Genomic DNA, 7,511 nt, shown 5'->3' with positions numbered 1-7,511 from the left:
ATGGTGTATCACGTTGATTGATTTGAATATATTAAAGAATCCTTGCATTCCTGGGATAAACCCCACTTGATCATAGTGTATGATACTTTTAATGTGATGTTGGATTTTGTTTGCTAGTATTTTGTTGAGGATTTTTGCATCTATGTTCATCAGTGATATTGACCTTTAGTTTTCTTTCTTTGTGACATCTTTGTCTGGTTTTGGTATCAGAGTGATGGTGGCCTCGTAGAATGAGTTTGGGAGTGTTCCTCCCTCTGCTATATTTTGGAAGAGTTTGAGAAGGATAGGTGTTAGCTCTTCTCTAAATGTTTGCTAGAATTCTCCTGTGAAGCCATCTGGTCCTGGGCTTTTGTTTGTTAGAAGATTTTTTGTTTTGTTTTTGTTTTGTTTTTTAATGAATTTATTTATTTATTTTTGGCTGTGTTGGGTCTTCGTTTCTGTGCGAGGGCTTTCTCTAGTTGCGGTGAGTGGGAGCCACTCTTCATCGTGGTGCGCGGGCCTCTCACTGTTGCGGCCTTCTCTTGTTGCGGAGCACAGGTTCCAGACACGCAGGCTCAGTAGCTGTGGTGCGTGGGCTTAGTTGTTCCGCGGCATGTGGGATTTTCGCAGACCAGGGCTTGAACCTGTGTCCCCTGCACTGGCAGGCAGATTCTCAACCACTGTGCCACCAGGGAAGCCCTGTTAGAAGATTTTTAATCACAGTTTCAACTTCAGTGCTTGTGTTTGGTCTGTTCATATTTTCTATTTCTTCCTGATTCAGTCTTGGCAGGTTGTGCATTTCTAAGAATTTGTCCATTTCTTCCAGGTTGTCCATTTTATTGGCATATAGCTGCTTGTAGTAATCTCTCATGATCCATTGTATTTCTTCAGTGTCAGTTGTTCCTTCTCCTTTTTCATTTCTAATTCTACTGATTTGAGTCTTCTCCCTATTTTTCTTGATAAATCTGGCTAATGGTTTATCAATTTTATATTCTTAAAGAACGAGCTTTTAGTTTTACTGATCTTTGCTATGATTTCCTTCATTTCTTTTTCATTTATCTCTGATCTGATCTTTATGATTTCTTTCCTTCTGCTAACTTTGGGCTTTTTTTGTTTTTCTTTCTCTAATTGCTTTAGGTGGAAGGTTAGGTTGTTTATTTGAGATGTTTCTTGCTTCTTAAGGTAGGATTGTATTGCTATAAACTTCCCTTAGAACTGCTTTTGCTGCATCCCATAGGTTTTGGGTCATCGTGTTTTCACTGTCATTTGTTTCTAGGTATTTTTTGATTTCCTCTTTGATTTCTTCAGTGGTCTCTTGGTTATTAAGTAGTGTGTTGTTTAGCCTCCATGTGTTTGTACTTCTTACAGGTTCTTTCCTGTAATTGATACCTAGTCTCATAGCGTTGTGGTTGGAAAAGATACTTGATATGATTTCAAATTTCTTAAATTTACCAAGGCTTGATTTGTGACCCAAGATATGATCTATCTTGCAGAATGTTCCATGAGCACTTGAGAAGAAAGTTTATTCTGTTGTTTTTGTATGGAATGTCCTATAAATATCAATTAAGTCCATCTTGTTTAATGTCTCATTTAAAGCTTGTGTTTCCTTATTTATTTTCATATTGGATGATCTGTCCATGGGTGAAAGTGGGGTGTTAAAGTCCCCTACTATGTGTTATTGTCGATTTCCCCTTTTATGGCTGTTACTATTTGCCTTATGTATTGAGGCAACCCTATGTTGGGTGCACAAATATTTACAATTGTTATATCATCTTCTTGGATTGATCCCTTGATCATTATGTAGTGTCCTTCTTTGTCTCTTGTAATAGTCTTTGTTTTAAAGTCATTTTGTCAGATATGAGAATTGCTACCCCAGCTTTCTTTTGATTTCCATTTGCAAGGAATATCTTTTTCCATTCCCTCACTTTCAGTCTGTATGTGTCCCTAGGTCTGAAGTGGGTCTCTTGTACACAGCATATATACGCGTCTTGTTTTTGTAACCATTCAGCTAATGTATGTCTTTTGGTTGGAGCATTTAATCCATTTACATTTAAGGTAATTATCGATATGTATGTTCTTATTACCATTTTCTTAATTGTTTTGGGTTTATTATTGTAGGTCTTTTCCTTCTCATGTGTTTCCTGCCTAGAGAAGTTCCTTTAGCATTTGTTGTAAAGCTGGTTTGGTGGTGCTGAATTCTCTTAGCTTTTGCTTGTCTGTAAAAGTTTTAATTTCTCTGTCAAATCTGAATGAGATCCTTGCTGGGTAGAGTAATCTTGGTTGTAGATTGTTCTCCTTTATCACTTTAAATATGTCCTGCCACTCCCTTCTGGCTTGCAGAGTTTCTGCTGAAAGATCAGCTTTTAACCTTATGGGGATTCCCTTATGTATTATTTGTTGTTTTTCCCTTGCTGCTTTTAACATTTGTTCTTTGTATTTAATTTTTGATAGTTCGATCAATATGTGTCTTGGTGTGTTTCTCCTTGGATTTATCCTGTATGGGACTCTCTATGCTTCCTGGACTTGATTAACTATTTCCTTTCCCATATTAGGGAAGTTTTCAACTATAATCTCTTCAAATATTTTCTCAGTCCCTTTCTTCTTCTCTTCTTCTTCTGGGACTCCTATAATTCCAATGTTTGTGCATTTAATATTGTCCCAGAGGTCTCTGGGACTGTCCTCAATTCTTTTCATTCGTTTTTCTTTATTCTGCTCTGCAGTAGTTATTTCCACTATTTTATCTTCCAGGTCACTTATCCGTTCTTCTGCCTCAGTTATTCTGCTATTGATTCCTTCTAGAGAACTTTTAATTTCATTTATTGTGTTGTTCATCACTGTTTGTTTGCTCTTTAGTTCTTCTACGTCCTTGTTAAATATTTCTTGCATTTTCTCCATTCTATTTCCAAGATTTTGGATCATCTTTACTATCATTATTCTGAATCCTTTTTCAGGTAGACTGCCTATTTCCTCTTCATTTGTTAGGTCTGGTGGGTTTTTGCCTTGCTCCTTCATCTGCTGTGTTTTTCTGTCTTGTCATTTTGCTTAACTTACTGTGTTTGGGGTCTCATTTTCACAGGCTGCAGGTTCGTAGTTCCGGTTGTTTTTGGTGTCTGTCCCCAGTGGGTAAGGTTGGTTCAGTGAGTTGTGTAGGCTTCCTGGTGGAGGGGACTAGTGCCTGTGTTCTGGTGGATGAGGCTGGATCTTGTCTTTCTGGTGGGCAGGTCCATGTCTGGTGGTGTGTTTTGGGGTGTCTGTGGCCTTATTATGATTTTAGGCAGCCTCTGTGCTAATGGATGGGGTTTTGTTCCTGTCTTGCTAGTTGTTTGGCATAGGGTGTCCAGCACTGTAGCTTGCTGGTCGTTGAGTGGAGCTGGGTCTTGGTGTTGAGATGGAGATCTCTGGGAGATTTTCACCGTTTGATGAAACGGTGGAGGTGGAGTGGAGCTGGGAGGTCTCTTGTGGACCAGTGTCCTGAACTTGGCTCTCCCACGTCAGTGGCACAGCCCTGTCACCTGGCTGGAGCACCAATAGCCTGTCCTCCACATGGCTTGACAGTGGACTCTAATCTCAACAGTCCTGTTAGACAGTGATATGACAGCATCTAGTAAAACTTTATTACATCCTGAGAGAACTTGGGTGCAATTAAATAAAGTTAGGAAAGAGCTCCAGTGCAATAAAATGAAGTAGGATGTCTACACTCTTACATTTTGGTGAATCACAGGACCATTGGTAAATGCAGTCTTATCCAAATGAAATGCCATACACTCCTTAACTTAGTTCTACGATCCTTTATTTCCTTGGTGCTTGTCCAGTTTCACTTGCTCATAGGGTGCCGTGTCCACAGGCCTCTCACCCAGGACTTCAGACCAGAGTTCCTAGTGCGAAACAGCTGTGCTACCTGCTCAGCTCCAGGCCCGGTACAGAAGCTTTTTTTTTCTTTGTGCTTCCTAGTTTCACTCGTTCATTTGGTGCTGGGGGCAGAGGCCTCACACCTGGCTCTTCAGACCAGAGTCCATAGTGCAAAATTCGCTCAACTGTCTTTAAAATAGGAGGGTTATCCTGGCTTATCCAGGTGGACTCAATGTAATCACAAGATCCTTAAATGTGGAAGAGGGAGGCAGGAGAGTCAGTGTCTGAGTGATATGATATAAGAAAGACTCAACCAGTCATTGCCGGCTTTGAAGATGGAAGAAGCCACGAGCCAAGGAATGCAGGCAGCCTCTAGAAGCTGCAAAAGGCAAGAAGCCAGATTCTCCCATGAGTCTCCAAAAGGAACCCAGTCCTGTCAATACCTTGATGTTTTTGGCCCAGTGAAACCTGTTTTAGACTTCTGACCTTCAGAGCTATATGATAATAAATTTGTGTTGTCTTAAGCCACTTAAGTTTGTGGTAATTTGTGACAGCAGCAATAGGAAACGAATCCAGAACTCAACTAGGAAGATGGAAGTTAAAGAGGAGATTATACTTCAGTGTGAAGAGTACTGTGATGGGAGAAGTATTGAATGCTGGGAGAGTATATGAAAGAGATCCCATACCAGTCTTAGTGGTCATGGTAAGGGGGAGTCAGGCAGTGCTTCCTGAAGGAAGAAGGCAGGGCACCTGCAGGAGAGAAAAGGAGCCAGACAAGAATCTGCTGTAACCGTGTGAGGGGACAGGGATCTAGTCCATCAAGAGTCCAGTGAAGAGGTGTGGGAGAGTCTGGGCTATGAGAGTGAGGAGTCACGTAAAGGGCTGCTCTGGGCTGGTCCCTCTGCCTGCAGTTCCTCCTTTTAGGAGAGGAATTTTGCTAAAGTTTTCAAAATATAAAAGATGGATAAATAAATGGTAGTAAATTGATACAGCAGAATATTATACCTCAATTAAAAAGTAAATTTAGGGCTTCCCTGGTGGCACAGTGTTTAAGAATCTGCCTGCCAGTGCAGGGGACACAGGTTTGAGCCCTGGTCTGGGAAGATCCCACATGCCGCGGAGCAACTAAGCCCATGCACCACAACTACTGAGCCTGCATTCTAGAGCCCGCGAGTCACAACTACTGAGCCCATGTGCCACACTACTGAGCCCGTCTGCCACAACTACTGCAGCTCACGTGCCACAACTACTGAAGCCCGCATGCCTAGAGCCCGTGCTCCGCAACAAGAGAAGCCACCGCAATGAGAAGCCCGCACACTGCAACGAAGAGTAGACCCTGCTCGTCGCAACTAGAGAAAGCCTGCAAGCAGCAATGAAGACCCAATGCAGCCAAAAATAAATAAGTAAATAAATTTAAAAACTAATAAGAAACTATAAAAAACAAGTAAATTTAAAAATTATTTTCACAGAACAAAATGTAAAATGCACAAACCCTTTGACCCAGCAAGTTTCACGGCCAGGAATTTATCCTGCATGTGTGTCTTCATGGGAGTTCAAAGATAAATGTACAAGGAAGCTCTCTGCCGAGCAGTATCTAATGGTTAAAATGAGAAATAACTTAAATGTCCATAGATGGGGATTAGTTATATTTGAGGTATCATGGTGTGACATTCCATGAAACTTATTAAAAGCAAAAAGGCAGATATATTTGACCTGAGAAGTAGAGAGATTTATCTAAACCAGGATGCTTTGAGAGTGGGAATCTGTTGATAATTATACAGGATGGACTGTCCCAGGTAAACTGGGACATACAACCATACCAATGATAAAGAATGATCTCCAAGGAAGATCTTTAGGTAAAAAAGCAAGATGTATAACAATATGCCTAGCATGACTCCATTTGTGTGAGTGTTTTAAGGAAAGGATACACTCTCCTAGTTACATATGCATAAATGCTTTTTTATAAGAATATATAAGGACCTAATCGCCACGGATCTGGGGAGAATGCCAGAATGCCTCCACACCAGGTTCTTATATTCATTTTATGATCTATACTGGGTACTTAAATTACTTTTATAATAAAAACACAATGCTGACTGGGTATATATGTTACTATTATAATAAAAATGCAAATTCAACTAAAGTCATGGAAAGTCAAACACATTTTAATTAGGCGTTTGCTCCCAATTTTCCTCCGGTTCTTAGGGCAGCTCCCTCGCCAGTCTCCTCCCTCTGTTTGGGCCCTGAGCCTTCACACACGACTTAGCCTGAATCCCAACGGCTGCAGTAGAAGATGATGGAAAAGCAAAATATAATAAATAAATAAACACATCAATATCACATATGATAAAAATCCCTCTAGGTTTCCAACTGGGACAATTATAAAAGTAGAGGCTACATTTTCCAGAGAAAATTTTCAGCCTCTTTAAAGCTGCCAACTCTCCACTCAGAGGAAACAGGTGCCCATTTGTAGAAAATATTTCTCTTCTGTATTCTAAAACCTACAGCAGGATAGTAAATCATTCCTCCCACTCCTTTTTCCTTCTGCACTGAGAAAGGAGCACATTTAAAAACTTTCCTCCTTTAGATGATAAGTTCCTTCCAAGAAGGGAAGGGTTGAATTTTAGGTCATTTGTCCACCCACTTCCTGAGAAAAGGTCACTTCCTCAATCCTTATTATGGACCCCGCCTGAGAGCAGGGTGGGAAGGACTGTTCTTTGGCTTAGTGGTTTGGTCAAATGGCCTTAGAGGGGTCATGTTTGGCTGAAGATCTGTTGATTTCCATGGATTTTTATCACCCTGGAAGTTCACTCTCAGGGAACAGGAGGCACCGATGCAACCAGTTCAAGAGATTGAGAGGGTGGATGTCATTTGACTTTCTCTGAACAACTTTTTAACAGAAAGAATCCCTGACGGACTCATTCTGTTCCTGCCCTCTCCCTACCCTCACGACCACTTAACTTTTCTGGCCTTGGAGAGCTTTCCCTCACAGTGAGGAGGCAGGAAGGGGGGGCGGGGTGCAGGAATAATACTAGTAAGTGGTTGAACTAGTGTTTGACCAAGTCGACCTCAAAAGCCTGTGAGATCTCCACACACCTGGCCCATCCCTAGCTCATCCCCCTCTCCTTCTGGGAATTCAGCACCCCCTTCAGGCAGGGCTCTTCTCAGCTCTAACCGCCCCTGCTACTTTTCACCCTCCAGACTGTTCTCTAGACACACACCACCCCCATCCTTCCCACCCCTACACCCTGTCCAAGTACTCCCACATTTTCAGGGTACCCTTCCAGTCCTATCTCTTTCAGGAAGATTTCCCTGAGCACCCACGTTATGCTAAAAAGATATCGGATTTTTAAAAATCCTTAAAAACAATATGCAAAAGACTATTATTATCATTAATGGTAATACAATCATTGACTTTAGCTGTGGGGCACATTTAAGCTTCAGGCTTAGCCCGGTGGCAGCCTGTGGTAGAAGCAGTGGATTCTCCAGTCTGCTTTTCCCAACTCTGACCTAGAGCAGCAGGGGGGTACTGATGGCCTGGAGGGCCCCTGAGCTCTCCTGCTGAGCAGGGTGAAAGCTAAACCAGCCACAACCAGCCTGATGGCAGGAGGTACCGGGAGAAAGCAGGCTGCAGTTTGCACATCAAATCCCAAGCTGTTTGGCCTCAAATACAAAGGAGTCAC

At 41.8% G+C, this 7,511-nt stretch overlaps 1 long non-coding RNA gene across 1 annotated transcript in view; it reads right to left on the bottom strand.

Moving 5' to 3' along the window:
* Positions 1–365: 365 nt before the first annotated feature.
* LOC149750495 (uncharacterized) overlaps positions 366–7,511 on the bottom strand; it is a 30,524-nt gene continuing 23,378 nt past the window's right edge. The window contains exon 2 of the long non-coding RNA XR_016392817.1: positions 366–6,109. This is a non-coding gene — a long non-coding RNA (uncharacterized LOC149750495). The remainder of the gene's footprint in view (positions 6,110–7,511) is intronic.

Source organism: Delphinapterus leucas, chromosome 1 (assembly GCF_059928025.1).
Source record: "Delphinapterus leucas isolate spDelLeu-1000000601 "Yukka" chromosome 1, BTC_Dleu_Yukka2, whole genome shotgun sequence".
NCBI classification, from domain to species: Eukaryota; Metazoa; Chordata; class Mammalia; order Artiodactyla; family Monodontidae; genus Delphinapterus; species Delphinapterus leucas.
The sequence above is the reverse complement of the archived record's forward strand: the minus strand, read 5'-3'. Positions and strand labels throughout refer to the sequence as shown.